General features: G+C 35.9%; 1 protein-coding gene across 2 annotated transcripts in view; it reads left to right on the plus strand.

Annotated features, from left to right (window-relative positions):
• The first annotated feature begins 277 nt into the window (after positions 1–277).
• SYTL3 (synaptotagmin like 3) overlaps positions 278–17,362 on the plus strand; it is a 105,820-nt gene continuing 88,735 nt past the window's right edge. The window contains exon 1 of one of the 2 annotated variants that reach the window (XM_007484837.3): positions 278–685. The gene's annotated coding sequence lies outside the window, so the exon portion shown is untranslated. The remainder of the gene's footprint in view (positions 686–17,362) is intronic. The other variant, XM_007484833.3, reaches the window with a different exon arrangement.

Raw genomic sequence — 17,362 nt, forward strand, 5'->3', positions numbered from 1 at the left:
ATCACAAAATTTACATGAAACTAACTACAAATAAAATTTATGCTATCAAAGACCTTTGACAAATACAACCTATGGGATGATAGATTTAGAGCTGGGACAGACCTTGAAGCTCATTTTATCTAATGCCTTCATTTTGCAGATGAGGAAACAAAAGACTGGTGAAACTAAGGAATTTCCCCAAGGTCACATTGTTTGTAGTGGCAAAGATAGAATGCAAATCCAGACCCTCTGATTCCAAATCTATGATGTTTTGTAACACACCAGGCTGATAAATTGTGACAAAGGGTGAAACTTCACAAATGTGATAAAATCTGAATATTCGTAGCCTCTGATCTTGGTGGAGATTTCCTTGAAAGTAATAAAATATATTTTGCTCACATCAGCTGTATACTTCCTCCAGTCTAACTTTTTAAAAAATAGGCAGTTACAAAGCTACTTGGTGTGGTTACTGGTCTTTGCTTTGTTCTTGCGGAAACAGAAACTATTCAACATAGAATGAAAATAGCCACAATAGTCACAGTCTCCATGAGCTAGAAGCCTGTGGTTCAAAGAACTGCTACTCCTACTTTGGACCCAACAGGAAGGAAAGAGAATGAAGTCAGTTTTTCAAACCAAAATGCAAGAGTGACTTCCTCATCTCCAGGACAGGCTACCATGAGTTCTCCTGCTAAGGTGCATCCAAAAGGTAGGGCAGATATTTTCAGTCTAATTTAATTAACAACATTCTGGTAAGAATTTTTTTTTTTCCGGTAAAATCTTTCAGATTGCTGAGTTGATGAAAAGGGAAGCAATATAAGTTGGGATCTTGAAAATGTAGTAAGTTAGGCAGGAGAAAAATTGATGTACTGAAAAGATGACTAGATCTGGACTCTCAGAACCTATGCATGAATCTTGAAAATGCCCTCCAGATTTTATCTTAGGAAGTAAAAAATAGGATGGAAAAAAGGATAGTTAAAATGACAAGGAAGAAATTATATTGGTGGCAGTAACCTGGTAGAATGAGAAGTGCATTGACTCTAGAGTCCGGGTTCAAATCTTACATCTGACCTTTTAATACCTCTGCAACCTTGCACCAGTTACTTCATCTTTACAAGACTCAGATTTCTCATACATAGAATGAATATAAATGGATTTGATGGCTTCTGAAATTCCTTCTAGATGTATGATCTTCTGAAGTACGTTCTTGTAAAATTAATAGGAAATTGTCATGCCTGATAGCTGTAGTTGAAAAAGGTGTTAACATAATATTATTTGTGTACCTCTTTGGTCTCTAGGTTTCGATTGATTTCATTACTGAAGATTCAGAAATCAGTCAACTTCATTATATTCTTTTCTCCCAGAGGTCTTATAAATTAGGATTACATATATACCTATGAATTTAGAGTAAAAAAATATGGGTTCATAATTTGACTATCTTTGTTATCACCTGTGTGACCTTGGGTAAATCAGTTAACTTCTCAGCTCTAAGAGAATAAAAAATTTCAAGGACCAGAGAATAAGTTGTCAAACTTATTACCTTTTAACCTTTTAAGTATTGATAAAATTCTCCTCCCTACCAATCCCACTGCTATATTTCATGGTAGAGGAGAGAAAGAAAAAGAAGAGAGGGCACAATGGAAAAATGAAGATTAAATTTTAGAAGTTTACCTAAAAGTTGAGAAATATCTCTATTGTAGAGGGACAATCTCAAGAAAACCTTGGTTCAAATCTGCCCAAGTCACTTAAGTCCAGATTGGCTCCAGCTAATTCTTTAAGATCCTAAGCTATAGCTGAATTGCTGATGTCTTCACTAATGCAATTGTAAATCTAACCTGCAGTAAATAATTTGGAGATAAAAGTTAGAAATTGTCCTGAAAAGATTCTTCATCAATTTTTTCCATAGATATATGGAAAATACTTGCAGAAACTCTCCCATCAAATTTGAATACCTTCAAGTTGAAATTATCATTTATAAACACATGGAAATCTGTTTTGGCTCTTCTAAGAGCATTTTGTCTTCTATCTCCCCAATTTTATTCTGATTCCCAAATTGCAATATGCTTAGTTGAATACCATAGGATGAGTGTGTCTTCTTAGGAAACAAATGTCTTTTCAAAATGTCATCTACTGACATGACAAAATGTCATATAAACTAAAATCTCAGTGAAGTTAAAGCTCAAGATATAGTTTTTGGACATTCTCCCTGCCTTTGTATTTCATAATACTGCTTTCTTCTAACACTGGTCTCTTCCTAATCGCTTGACCCCCTACTTTTCAGTTTTCTATGCTTAATCATCCTCTATGCATAATATAATAATATAATAATAATAATCTAATACAAATATAGGGTATCATTGTATGTGTATTTGTGATTTCTCATTTTTGGAAAATATCTCCTGGAATGAAAAACAAGCAAACACAACAACCAAAATATATCTCTTCTTTGGGATTATGGGACTTCAAAGAAAAGTGTTGGTTTTTAAAAAAATGTTTTTAACTTGTTATCTTTTTCTAGCTTACTTGATTGAACATTCAAGCCAAAAATGATGCATTTCAAAAACTGATAAAATGTCAAGGCCAGTTTAGTCATTCACATTTTCCCCAGAGCTCTGAAACAGTAAATTAATGGTATGGTTGTGTTCTCCAACAGCAAAGATTCTCACGGAAGCGATTGTGGTAAATAGATATCTAAGAAGTGGGTGGCCATTTCTCTGAAATGATCTGCCACATGAGTGGAGATGGTGCTAGGGGTTTGTACTCTTTGAAAGTACATTGTGATTTACTTCAAAGTTCTGGGCAACAGTAAAATGTAATCATTCACCCAAACCTGCTCCAGTTTGTTCTCTTTCAATTCCAGTGTAATTTTTTTTCTATCTTTGTGTTGAGTTTCTTTTCCCCTGCTCTGACAACTTGCTTTTCATGTGTAATAGACCCAAAGGATGAAAAGAATAAGAAAGTACTACCTAAGAATGCAAGAACTCTGTTTCCACTATCATCTTTTTTCCTACTTCCAGCCCTGAAATTTTCTCTAACTTGTCAAATCCCTGGGGACTCAATCTTGCATTAATTTCAGTATAAAGACTATGAAGAAAGCTTAGCAAATTGTCTTTATCTTTGTCTTAGAGAAAGCTGCCTAGGATCCTGAAAGATTAAGTGATTTGTGTATTGGCTTAAAGCTAGTTTGTATATGAGGCAACACTTGAACCCAGGACTTTCTGATGCTCAGCAAGACATTCACCGTGCCCTGCTTCCTCTGTCAGCTGATAAAAAAAAGATTTGTAAGAGTTTCAAAATTCTAGCATGTGATTGGATGTAGTGTCAAATACTTCCTACATATCCCTCCAAATATAGGTTATGAATTCCTGGCTTTCTCTGCATAGACCTTTGATGATTCCCTCATTTGTTGGCACTCTGTTCTTCCAGAAGTTATTCTGTTTTAGTCCAAATATACTGTATATTTCCTCAAATACATGCAAGTTGTATCCATCCAGTAAAAAAATGAAAGTTCCTCAAGGAAGGATATTACTTCTTTAATTTTTTTTACTTTGTTTCCCTAATGTCTTACAAATAGTATGTCCTTAGAAAAATTTGTCAACCTGAATTGCTGATGAATAACAGGGTAAAAAGAGTAAAAATTGGAAAATGAAAATGGCCACTATCCAGAAATGATCTTCCACTCCCTCCCACTTCTGTTCTCCTTCCATCCTGATTAGCTCCCTTGGAACTTGATTTTTGCTTATCTCTCCATTTTTTGTTAACTGGTTTGTACTAAACTATTGAAGTATTAACTTCCTACGGAGTCAATAACTATGAAATTACTCATCCTGCCTTCTGGATAGTCTTAGCTCTTTTACCAGCTTGGAATTAAAGAATGGGGATAAAATATTTCTTAAACCCCATGCTTTAAAAAAAATTGATATCTCTTATTTTTATATCACCTCAATTTCCCAGTATGTCCTTTTCTCAGCCAGAGATCAATCCTTTTAACAAAACAAAACAAAATAAAACAAAAAGCAGAGGGGAATAAACAGTTCATCAAGTCTACCAACACATACACATTGTGAGATTTAAAATGGTTGAGGTCTTAAACTGTAGTGAGTTAAAATGGTGGAAGATATAAATTGTGATAGATATAAGAGAGAGTGAGTAAATTTGACCGCAGAAATATGTTTCACTACAATGTCTTAGTTTTTAAATCAAATATAAGGTGGTCGCCAGGGAAATATATTCCCAATTATGAATATGACCAAGTCAATTGGGCTTTATAGAGATTTTAATTAACAATACAATGAGTAATCAAAGAAAGAGAGAGAGAGTAAGAAAGGAATAAGTATGAAGGGCCTCAAGCCAATATGGCCTAGACCTGAGTCTTAAAAGAGAAAATCAGTCAGTTTTTTTAACACTCACCACAAGGTCTGACTAAACAAGGATACTAGTGACACCAGGCCAGCGTCCTTTCTCAAAGAGTCTTCCAGCCAGAGATTGTTTCAAAGGGCCTCCCTCAAGAGCCTCCAGAGCTCCTACCGCAGAGGGACAGAGCCCCTCAGAGGAGCTCCTCAAGGAGTTCTCCTTCAGAATGAGATTTCCTCCAAGAGCACTTCTCCTCAAAGAGATCTGTCTCCAAGGAAAGAGCCCTCAAGCATCAGTCCTCAAGGAAATGAGTCTCTCAGAATGAGATCCTCCAGAATAAGAATCAGAAATCGAGATTCTGAATAAGATCCAAGCTCTTATTTTTAAGGGCAAAATTTCCTCTGTCACCTCCCCTAAGTCCTTACATCTACCAATCACTGTAGATGTTTCTAAAGGACCACCCATTTTGAATTCACAGCTGAGTAGTTTTAATCTCTTTAGTAAGTCAGGAAAAAATGCTGCTGTGTCGACAAATTTCATTAAGAAAAAACCTCTGAATAAGTTATCACCCTTTTAGGTTTAAGTAGTTTATAAGTTGCCCCACCTTTATAGGTACTTAGTATCCCATTGTATCAATTCTAAAACAGTCATGACTCAAAGAACTTCCTGTCCCTTCCATAAGCATGGATCAAAGTACTTTCATTGTTTAGCAAACAGTTTTCTGTCCTAAAGCAGTCTTAAGTAGGGTAGAGCAGGGACACTCCCATAGCTAGGAGCCCCCACACTCAAGTAGAGTTCTCACCATCCTCTAGGGAATTTTTTTAAGTAGAAGATTCCCCAATGGGGGAAACCCCTAACATTCATAAGTCTGAGAAATTTTGAGGTTTACAACATACATTACATACACTTCTGACAGTGTATGTAATGTTCTTCATTCATAGTCTCCCATGTGTCAAAGACTGGTTGGAGAAACTTCTCATTTTTTTTCCTTTGAGACCAGGTTTGGTCATAATTTCAGAGTATTCAGTTTCCATTTCTGTCTTTGTTCTTTCCATTGTTCTAATCATTAGTTTGTTGTACTTTATTGCTGTACTTCTCAATAGTCATTATTTCTTATAGTGTAGTAATACTAGATTACATTAACGTACAATTTATTTAGCCATTTGTTACTTGATGAACACCATTTTGTTTAGTTTTGGTAGTGTTTTGTTTTGTTTTACTATTACATAAAGAACTGCTATAAATATTTTTGTATATATGGGACCTTTCTGTTTTTGACTTCCTTAGGGTATATGACTATCAATATGAAACCAGCCATTTCTACTCACCTTCAGTGTTGGTGAGTCCTTCATTCACATCTACAAAAACAGTCCCCTAGATGACCCATTCTGACTCTATAATCACAGAGTAGAACATCTTGGGGTTGAGGGAATATAATTTGCTTCCTCAATATTCCCATAGCACTTAGTACAACTAACCAGTTATAACTTAGTTTGTTTTTCACTGTCCCAAGGAAACCTTTCTCAACTTTAAAGAAATGCTCTAAACCATGGAGTAGAGAGTTAAAATGGAAAATCCTGGATTTTACATCAGAAGCTCCAGATTTGATTGCTTAGTGCTACTTGTGTGACCTTAGAAAAGCAAATTAGCCTCTATGGAGTTCATTTTTTCAAAGAGCAAACAGGATTCTTTTTTAAAGATTCTTTTTTTAAACAAGATTCTATTTTTAAACAGATACTGCTAACTGTGTGACCTTGGGCAAGTCACTTGATCCCCACTGCATCGGTCTTATCAGTCTTTTGCCTTGGCACCAATATTAATTCTAAGTATTAGAATTCAGTATTACAGAGCACGCAAGGAAGGAAGGAAGGAAGGAGAAAGAAAGAAAGAAAGAAAGAAAGAAAGAAAGAAAGAAAGAAAGAAAGAAAGAAAGAAAGAGAAGGAAGGAAGGAAGGAAGGAAGGAAGGAAGGAAGGAAGGAAGGAAGGAAGGAAGGAAGGAAGAAAGAAAGAAAGAAAGAAAGAAAGAAAGAAAGAAAGAAAGAAAGAAAGAAAGAAAGAAAGAAAGAAAGAAAGAAGAAGAGAGAAGAGAGAAAGAGAGAGAGAAAGAGAGAAAGAGAGAAAGAAAGAAAGAGAAAGAAAGAAAGAAAGAAAGAAAGAAAGAAAGAAAGAAAGAAAGAAAGAAAGAAAGAAAGAAAGAAAGAAAGAAAGGAAGGAAGGAAGGAAGGAAGGAAGGAAGGAAGGAAGGAAGGAAGGAAGGAAGGAAGGAAGGAAGGAAGGAAGGAAGGAGAAAGAAAGAAAGAGAAAGGAAGGAAAGAATGAAGAAAGGAAGAAAAAAGAAAGAAAAAGAAAAAAAGAAAAGAAAAGAAAAGAAAGGAAGGAAGAATGAAGGATTTCTGGGATACTGTAGATGATTCTGATTCTGAAGGATTTCAAGTTCTGAAGAATATCAAGAGAGATATAACATCAGACACTTCCCAGCTGTGTGACCCTGGGCAAGTCACTTGACCCCCATTGCCTAACCCTTACCATTCTTCTGCCTTGGAGCCAATACACAGTATTGACTTCAAGACAGAAGGTAAGGGTTTAAAAAAAAAAAGAAAGAAAGATATAACATAGGTAATGAAGTTTAATAGTATAATTAAATCACTTCAAATTCAGGAAAGAAATTTAAAAAGGGTATGAGGGGCAGCTAGGTGACTCAGTGGACTGACAGACAGGTCTGGAGATGGGAGGTACTAGGTTCAAATCTCGCCCCAGACACTTACTAACTGTGTGATCCTGGGTAAGTCACTTAACCCCCATTGTCTAGCCCTTACTTCTCTTCTGGCTTAGAATCAATACATTTTATTTTTGTATTGATGCTAAGAGTTTACATTTTTTAAAAAAGTAATGAAATTAAATTAAAATTAATAAATAATATTTAAATAAAAAGTAATTAATAAATTATTAAAAGTTTTAAATAAATTAAAATTTTTAAATAAAAAAGGAGGGTGTGATCCAAGAATCATTCAGGCTTTGTTCCAGGGCACTGACATGTAAAGGGTATTTATATAGCACATGCATATTATTAAAGGATATGTCTCGACTGTTTCTAGGTTGAGATACATACATTTTAAAAAATTTTTTGTTTGGTTAAATAAAGCCTATCCTATGTTCAATGTTATTAGCCTGAGAACATGCATAGAAACTGAGTCTTATTCTCTTTTTTATAGAACTCTTTATATAAAACAAATTCTTATGTTTCTAAGGAAAACTATGAATAAGGATGACATGAGCTGAGTTAGATATTCTAAAAGAAAACCCTAAATGAGGCAAGAAATTTTTATTGAAAAACCCTTCAGTCTAAACCTAGTTTATGTGAACACAGAGCTACATTTCTGAATCATAGGCTTCATTCAAAGATCTGTGACATTCTATCAAATTCAATGAATTCTTTGTAGCATCATGACTTTTGACCAACCTTGGCATGATGACCTCAGATTGCACCTTTATGTCCTGATGTTGTTTCATAGTGCATTGATGTACATATGTGTATATATATAAATAGTTTATTGATACAACCTTACAGTTTGCAGACTCAATATTCTTAAAAGTGCTTTGGAATCTAGCTTAGTTTGCCAGACACTGATATTAGCTATCTGGTAGACTGTCATTTTATGAAATAGTTGGAATCGTCAGACCACATGATACTGTGTTCCGAGTACTCAATGTAGGAAAGATGTTGAGTAGCTGGAGATTGTTCAGAAGAGGGCAGTTAGAATAAAGATAATAATAGTTAACATTTATAGTATGTACTATGTGCCAGACCCTGTGTAAAGAATATTATCTCATTTGAGCCTCACAACAACCCTAGCAGGCAGGGACTATTATTATCCCCATTTTTATATTTAGAAAACTAAGGCACACAGAGGTTAAGTGACTTGCTGACTTGCCAACTTGCCTCACAGCTAGTAAGTGTGTGATGCTGCATTTGAACTCCATTCTTCCAGAAACTAAGCCTAGTATTCTAACCACTGCACCACCCCACTGCAGATTTTAAATTTGTTCTGAAAGATGATTGGTTGACACATCCTGATGAAAAGAAGACTCATGGTCAACATGAAAATCTGTCTTCAAGCAACTGAAATGTTGCCAGAAAAGGGTTAAACTTGTTCTGCTTGACCCCAAAAATACAACAGGGTCAATGAGTGGAAATTACAAAGAGATAAATTAAGATTGGATGTCAGGGGAAATGTTCTAGCATTTAGAATTGTCTGTAAATGAAATGGGCTGCCTCAGGAGATAGTGAGTTCCTTCCCTATTAATAAAGGTCTTTGAACTGTCTGAATAACTCCTGTTTCAGTATAATGTGGAGAGTTTGTTGCTTTTTTTCATTTAAGGGCTGGTCTAGATGGACATTGAATTCCTTTCTAACTCAGATTCTGGAGAAATAAATGTAACAGGTGGTAGGTGTCTTTTAAAGATAATCTGAATCATCTGAAAACCAATTTACATTTGACCATTAGTTTATAAGAGTATTAAAAAGACTATAAAGTGACAGGAATTCAAGGGCCAAGTTCCATCTTAGGTGAAGAAACATTAATTTATGCTCCACAATGTGGGTGTGAGGATCGAAAAAGCATTCATTGCAAGGCTCCTAAAAAGTTTTTGCTGTTGGATTAGGTAGATCTTCTTAGCCTTAACATGCTATTGGGCTTCCTTAAATCATTTGAGAATTCAAATCATTTGGACTCCATTTGTTTCTTGAATCTGTCTCTTCCTCTCCTTCGCTGCCTCCACCCTGGTATAGGCCTTCATTATTACCAATTTACACATCTTTGAACCAATTTTCTGACCTCCACTTCCTCCCCACCCCAAGTCTGTTTTTTTCATCACTGCTAAATTAATCTTCCTCATACAAAAAAAGAAACCAACACCAACCAACCAATCACGTCATTTCTAGACTCAAAACACGGCTCTCTGACTTGCCGAGTAAAGGTTAGGCATGTAAGCCTGTCATTCAAAACGTTTACAAGCTGCCCTACTAGTCTTATCTCAAACTATTCTCCTTGCATATTGTAGGCTTTAGCCAAACTAAACTATTCCCTCTCCTTTGTATATACCTTCTCTGTTTTCCTGTTTCTACACCTTTGCACCTGCTGTTTATACTCTATGTCCAAAACATTCTCCCCAGCATCTCTGTTAAAATCTTGCCTATTTTTAAAGTCCAGCTCAGTTACCTCTTTCATGAAGCCTTTCTTGTTTCCCTTCTATTCCACAGTCAGTCAGTATTGCTCTTTCTCCCAAGGACCTCACAAAGCATTCCATGCCTCTTTTTTATTCTTATGTATTATCTTGTATTATACTTATATGGGAACATGTTTGTAAACTCATCCATCAGGTGACCCTCTGGATAACAGAAAGAAATAGAAAATAGGAAAAATAGAAAAATACATCAGAAAGAGACACATAAAGTTAATAGTGACACTTTAGCGACAACACGGGTATCTGAAGCCTCCCAAGCCTGTTAGAACCAAGCTTCAACATACCCATATACTTTTAAAAATTGCTGCAATGATTTTACCTTCATGATTTGAATGGCTTCAACCGGGATTTTTGTCTACTTGTCTTTTAAGTTTTACTTTATTGATAAATGTTGATGGAGACATCATACAAAATTCCTTTGTGTGCCTAATTGGGTCTTTGACAGTATGCTATATAATCACCAAAAGCAACTTAATAAAGCAACTCAGCGACTGTGAGCAATGAAACACACAATTTTGCAATTTAATAATTTTCCACATGTACCATTCTGGGGGTATTTGCCAACTCCAGAGGGCTGAGATAGAAAAGCAAATAGTAATTCTAGTACCTGGTACAAGCAATTTTGATACCTGAAGACTTCAGGGAGAACCCTTACCACTCTTCTGCCGTGGAGCCAATACACAGTATTGACTCCAAGCAAGATGGAAGGTAAGGGTTTAAAAAAAAAAGACTTCAGGGAGAGACCATAGACATAGAAGACTTATGGTGGGAAGATAGAGTCCTGACAATACCCCAAGGCTACTTCTGGACAAGTCACTGCTATAACAAAGTGTACTGGGCAAGGAGGAGCTCATATGTGCTTCAGGAAGTCTTAATGATCCATCAGGGCTGAGGTATGCCAATATGCACATTTAGTATACCACAGGTGACTTTTGTGGGGTTGTTCATAGTCTGGTACTTAGAGATGTGACAAATTTCCCAGAAAAGATACCCATAACCTGATGGGGGAGGTATCAATTCAGATACAGAGTGGTGAGAGAAGTTGAGTCAAGTGTCATCTCTTTTGACATAAAAGATAACAAGACTATGTTTTTAGTACTGCAGAAGATCATTAAGCTCTAAAAACAATACAGCAATGGTATCTGGGAGTGGGGCAGAGGTGGCAATGCTGTACAGATGGAGGGAATTATAGTGTAAAGTCAAAAAAGAAGCAAAATGTATAGGAGAAACACCAGTGGGAGAAAGTATCCTGCCACTAAGATGTCAGGTATTCTGGAGCAAAACCCAATTGGCCTTTTCTGGTTATGATTCTGGTATGAGGAATTACTAAAGCTACTTTAATTTGCTTTTCTCTAACTGTTAGCCATCTTGAATACTTTAAAAAATACTATTTATAGCTTGATAGTTTGTGCTTCTTTCTTTAAATTTATGCTTGTTTTGAGAGCTATTTTTTAAAAATTAATTTAGTCAATTTAGGACATTATTCCTTGGGTACAAGAATCACATGATTTCCCTCCCTCCCCTCCCCCCACCCTTCCCGAAGCTGACACGCAATTTCATTGGGTATTACATGTGTCCTAGATCAGATCCTATTTCCATGTTGTTAGTGTTTGCATTAGGATGTTCATTTAGTATCTACATCCCCAGCCATATCCCCTCGACCCATGTATTCAAGCAGTTGTTTTTCTTCTGTGTTTTTACTCCCACAGCTTTTTCTCTGAATGTGGATAGTGTTTTTTCCTGTAGATCCCTCCAGGTTGTTCAGGATCACTGCATTGCCACTAATGAAGAAGTCCATTGCATTTGATTGTACCACAGTGTATCAGTCTCCCTGTACAATGTTCTCCTGGTTCTGCTCCTTTCACTCTGCATCAGTTCCTGGAGGTTGTTCCACTTCCTATGGAATTCCTCCACTTCATTATTCCTTTGAGCACAATAGTATTCCATCACCAACATATACCACAATTTGTTCAGCCATTCCCCAATTGAAGGGCATCCCCTCATTTTCCAATTTTTTGCCACCATAAAGAGTGCAGCTATGAATATTCTTGTACATGTTTTTTTTTCCTTATTATCTCTTTGCTATAGCAGTGCTATGACTGGATCAAAGGGCAGACACTCTTTTAGCACCCTTTGGGCATAGTTCCAAATTGCCCTCCAGAATAGTTGGATCAATTCACAACTCTACCAGCAATGCATTAATGTCCCAACTTTGCCACATCCCCTCCATTATTCATTACTTTCCATTCCTGTCATGTTAGCCAATCTGTGATACCTCACAGTTGTTTTGATTTGCATCTCTCTGGTAATAAGAGATTTAGAACACTTTTTCATGTACTTATTAATAGTTTTGATTTCCTTAACTGAAAATTGCCTATTCGTGTCCCTTGCCCATTTATCAATTGGAGAATGGCTTGATTTTTTGTACAGTTGGTTTAGTTCTTTATAAATTTGAGTAATTAGACCTTTGTCAGAGGTTTTTGTTATGAAGATTGTTTCCCAATTTGTTGCTTCCCTTCTAATTTGGTTGCATTGGTTTTGTTTGTACAAAACCTTTTTAATTTGATGTAATCAAAATTATTGATTTTATATTTTGTAATTTTTTTCTAGCTCTTGCTTAGTTTTAAAGTCTTTCCTTTCCCAAAGATCTGACATGTATGCTATTCTGTGTTCACCTAATTTGCTTATAGTTTCCTTCTTTATATTTAAGTCATTCACCCATTCTGAGTTTATTTTGGTGTAGGGTGTGAGATGTTGATACAAATCTAATCTTGAGTGCTATTTTTAAATATTCTATTATCACTTAACTATTAGGAAATATCTCTTTAATTTATGTCAATTCCCAATAAATTTTGGATTACAGATTTTTGTCAGTCATGTTCTAAGTAAAGATTTTCCTCCAGTATACATTTTTCCTTTTTATTCTGGCTTCATTTGTTTTGTGTGAAAAAAGCTTCACATTTATGTAATTAAACTAGCCTGTTTTTTCTTGTTATCATATTCAATATGTCAGTGCTAGTTTAAAATTCATAACCACCCATATTTTTGAAAAATGTAATCAATTTTCTTCTAATTTTTCAATGGTACATCTTTCTGTATTTAATATATTTAATATGAGTGTAGCATACAATGCTATGCTATACTTAGATTCAATAAAAATAATAATAGGTGATATTTATGGAATGCTTAAATTTTGAAAAACAATTTTATGATCTCATTTGATCTTCACAGCCACCATGTGATGTAAGTACTATTGCTATTATTATCCCCATTTTACTGATGAGGAAACTAAATCAGAAAGATTAAGTGTCTTTTCTAGGTTGATGAAAATGGTGATAGAATCAGGATTTGAACCCAGGTCTTATCTCACAGGAAAAATAGAGACTACCACTTTTATACCTTGAAATCCATTAAAATTAACCTCTATCTTTCCTCCTTTCTTTCACTTTCTAAATAAGAAATGGGCCTTTTAGCCTAGATCAAGACCTGTCTTCCCTTAATCTAATTCATACTTATCACCCACAGCTCATCATTTTCTCTCATTTTTAGTCTTTCTATCTAATTATTCCTTCTCTGATGTCTACAAATATACCCAGGTTTCCCTTATTCTGAAAACCAAAACAAAATAAAGCCCCAAACCTCTCAAAACATCATTTGCTATCCCTCTAAGCTACTATACTAAGTCCCCAGGAAAACTCATTGAAATGATTGATCACATGGTTTGATGGGGATCTGATTAGGGATGTAGACTCTAAATGATCACCCTAGTAAAATATATATAATATGGAGATAGGTCTTGATCAATGACACATGTAAAATCCAGTGGATTGCTCGTTGGCTATGGGAAGGGGAAGGGAAAGAATATGAATCATGTAACCATGGAAAAATACCCAACATTAATGAATTAATTTTTTAAAAACTCAGAAAAAGCCCTCTGTGTTTTCTCCAATTCCTATCCTCTCAATCACTTCTCAATCCCTTGCTATCTGGCTTGTGACCTTACCACTGGACCATACCATACTTTCCATAATTACCAGTGATCTCTTAACAGCTAAATCCAATAGCTTATTTTCAGTCTTCATCCTCTTTGGACTCTTTGCAGCATGTAATACCATTAAACACCGCTTATTGAGGACCCATCTCCTTCTTAGGTTGTTGTTGTTGTTGTTTGGAAATTGCCCTCTTCTTGTTTTCCTCCTGTCTGATTGTTGCTTCTCAGTCCTCTTTGAAGAATCATCATCCATGGCCAGACACCCAACTAAAGATGGCCTCCAATGGCTTTCTCCTAGATCCTTCTCTTTTATCTTTCTATATTGTTTCTTTTAATAATTTCATCAAGTCTTTTGGGTTTGGTAATTATCACTTTGCAAAAACATCTCAGATCTACATATTCAACCTGTCTTTGCCAAATTGCCAACTGTCTATTGGACATCTCCAAATAGATATCCTGTAGACATCTCAGTTCAAAATGTGCCAAATGGAACTCTTTAAATCTTGTCCCCTAAACCAATTTCTTCTCCAGACTTCCTCAATTCTATTGAGGGCAACATCCTTTTAATCACTGAGTTCCGTTGTCTCAGAATCACCTTCAACTCTTCTTTCTCCCTCACCTTGTGCTAGATTGAATAGAGACTATTATAAAATCAATTATGTTTAAACGAAATGCAGAAAGGCAGGAGTTTTGAACACACTTTGAATGAGGTAATAAAAGACACAAATCTAATTAAAAGAGCCAAACAGGAAACTATGTTATATTAAAGACACCATAGAAAATGAAATTATATCAATATTAAATCTATATGAATATTGTGCCTACGATTTCATTGGTATATATAATTCCCAAGTGGAGAAATGTCCTTTATTAGGAGATGTCAGCACATTCTCTTCAATTTATAGGTTTATAAATTTTCCTAGAACACCAAACAGTTCTAATATTATTATTATGAGCCCACCAAAGCCATCTTCTCCCCTATTCAGCTGATTTCAGCATATTTTCCACTTGCAGAAGCTATCTAATAAATGTGTGTGTGTGTATTAAGACAGAAATATAGACACAGCAACAGAGAAAGAGAGTATAACAGTAGATAGAGCCTCATTTAGGTGTTGAAAGGGAGGAAAGGGGAAGGAAATAAACCTGTATGTAGTAACTACTGTGTTCTAGATGCTGGTATAAGTACTTTACAGCCATCTCATTTATTTCTCACAACTTTGCAAAGTAGATACTATTATCCCCATTTTACAGATGAGGAAATTGAGGCAAATCACAGTTAAGTGACTTGCTCAGTGTCATGCAGATAGTAAGCATCTGAGACTGGATTTGAGCTCATCTTCCTGGTTCCATTTGAAGTACAGAAGGCTTATGTTCAAGTCCTGACCTTGGACCCTTTGAATTTTGTAGCCCTGGGCAAGTCACTTAATCTTTTAGTGGCTCAGGCAACTCTCTTGGACCCTAAGTTGCAAAATAGTTACAGATCGACAGGAATAGAATAAGTTTCTTTTTATTTTTTAACACTTAACATTCCTACTTAGAATCATTTCTTGGTATTGTCAGAAGAGAGGTAAGGGCTAGACAACTGTGGTTAAGCAACTTGCCCAAGCTCATACAGCTAGGAAGTGTCTGAGGTCAGATTCAAACCCAGGTCCTTCTGATTCCAGGCAAGGCACTTTATCCACTATGCCTCCTAGCAGCCTCAGTAGAACAAATTTCTTTAAAAGAAGTTCCCTACACTAGTGAAATTACAAGTCCATATATGTGTACACATATGTATATATGTGTATATGTTCATGGATGATGATTCTGTAAAGAGGACTGAAGAGCCTTCACAAAAGAGAAGAACCAGAGCAACACAATATCACAAAATCCCAGGGAAGAGAGAGTATGCCAATGTATGTGGCAGTCAATAGTGCCAAATGCTGTAGTGTTCAAAAAAGATGGGGACTGAGGACAAACCATCAAATTTATCATTTAAAAAATTATTGAGGACAGGTAGGTGGCTCAGTGAATTGAGAGCCAGGTCCAGAGATGAGAAGTCCTGGGTTCAAATTTGGTGCAGACATTTCCTAGCTGTATGACCCTGGGCAAGTCACTTAACCCCTATTACCTCAGCCTTACCATTCTTCTGTCTTGAAATCAATACCTGGTATTGATTTCAAAATGGAAGGGTTTAGAAAAAAAGAAAAGAAATTATTGGCACTCACATATGGAGCCAATAGGCAACTGGGCTTCTGGTTAGTTACCCCAGATTCTATACATTTGTGGGTCAAAATCTCCTCCAAAGCCTATTCTTGAGTCTCTACCAAAACATTTTAGTTTTACCAGTGGACCACAGTATTCACTTAGTACACATTTCAATTAAACAGAAGTGTTTAATTAATTGAATCATATTTTTTATTATACCTTGAACGTACTCTCACAAATATATATACATCCTTAGAGGGAAGAATGGATGCTTTAGGAATTATATATCATATATCTACAAATGGAGAATAAATGAATGAGTGATGAAGCATTTATCAAGTGCTTGCAATGTGCCAAGTACTGTACTGAACACTGGGAGTACTAATACAAAAAAAGGAAGACCATCTTTGCCCTTGAGGAACTTTTATTTTTCAGTCCTTTACAGGAGTCTTATCTTCAGGGATATGTGCACCTCATCCATCTACTGGAGATTCTGTACTTTCCTAGGGAGAAAGGAATGTAGCTCTCCTCGGACAGAATTCTCAGCCAATGACTATGAAACTCACTCTTCTCCTCAGCCAGGCTGTACCAGAAAATACAAAGACCTGAGCTGAGATCAGATCATTCCTCTGAGCCTTTCTTAGAACTCTCCTATCAACCGCTTCTTCTCAGCTCTGGACTGAACCAAACTGTCTTCTATTGCTTCCCCTGGGACTCTCAGTTCAACTGTGTCATATAACAGATGCTCAGAACTTTGTGTTCGTTCCTAGATCTTAGAGACCCCTCCTTCCCACTACCCAGCTGAGGTAAATCTCCCTAAGAACTCTACTTCCTCAAATGAAAAAAAGGGATTGAAAGACACTATTGTAAAGAAACTGTTTCATCCTCATTCCAGAAGGCTCTCTGTTCTCTGTAAAATAGCAATAATTGTGTTGGTCATTTAATTCATATACCTTTCTCCCTTCCCCCAGCTGACTGAATTCCTTGAAAGAAGGGATTGCTTTTGTCTTGTATTCCCAGAACTTTGCACAATGCCTGGCACATGATAGCTACTTAATAAATGCTAATCGAAAAATGAGGAATACAACATGTAAACTGAGAATTATGGTTATCTGAGAAAGGAGAAAGCACAAAAGGGTTTAATGTTTTTACTTTGCTGTCTAAGGTCTCTGGATTGAATGCTTATTTGCAGTAAATGCCTATATCTGAAATGAATTAATTAGCTCACATTTGTCCATTGTACTGTGAACTAAATGTTTTCTAGGCTTTATTTTAAGTTGGGATAGGAAAGGACGGAAGGGGATGTGGGCGAGAAGTTGTTTGAAAAGATAACAAGCAGAATATGTGCAGAACCTTTTATCTAGTCCCAACAGAAATAAGATAGGCATGATTCATATGACAGCCTGTAAAAACTATGAATAATTGATGAAACTCTCACATGAAGATGGTTCCTTTCCTCCATATGCCTCTAAATATCTCTATAACCTCAACTTCCAATTCGAGCAATTTCAATTTAAAGTGATTTTAGTATCAAATATTCAATTCAATAAACACTTTATTAGGCATCTACTATGTGTGCAGGGTTTGTTATTATATAGTCTGGTTGGTAT

Source organism: Monodelphis domestica, chromosome 2, assembly GCF_027887165.1.
Source record: "Monodelphis domestica isolate mMonDom1 chromosome 2, mMonDom1.pri, whole genome shotgun sequence".
In the NCBI taxonomy this organism is placed as follows: domain Eukaryota; kingdom Metazoa; phylum Chordata; class Mammalia; order Didelphimorphia; family Didelphidae; genus Monodelphis; species Monodelphis domestica.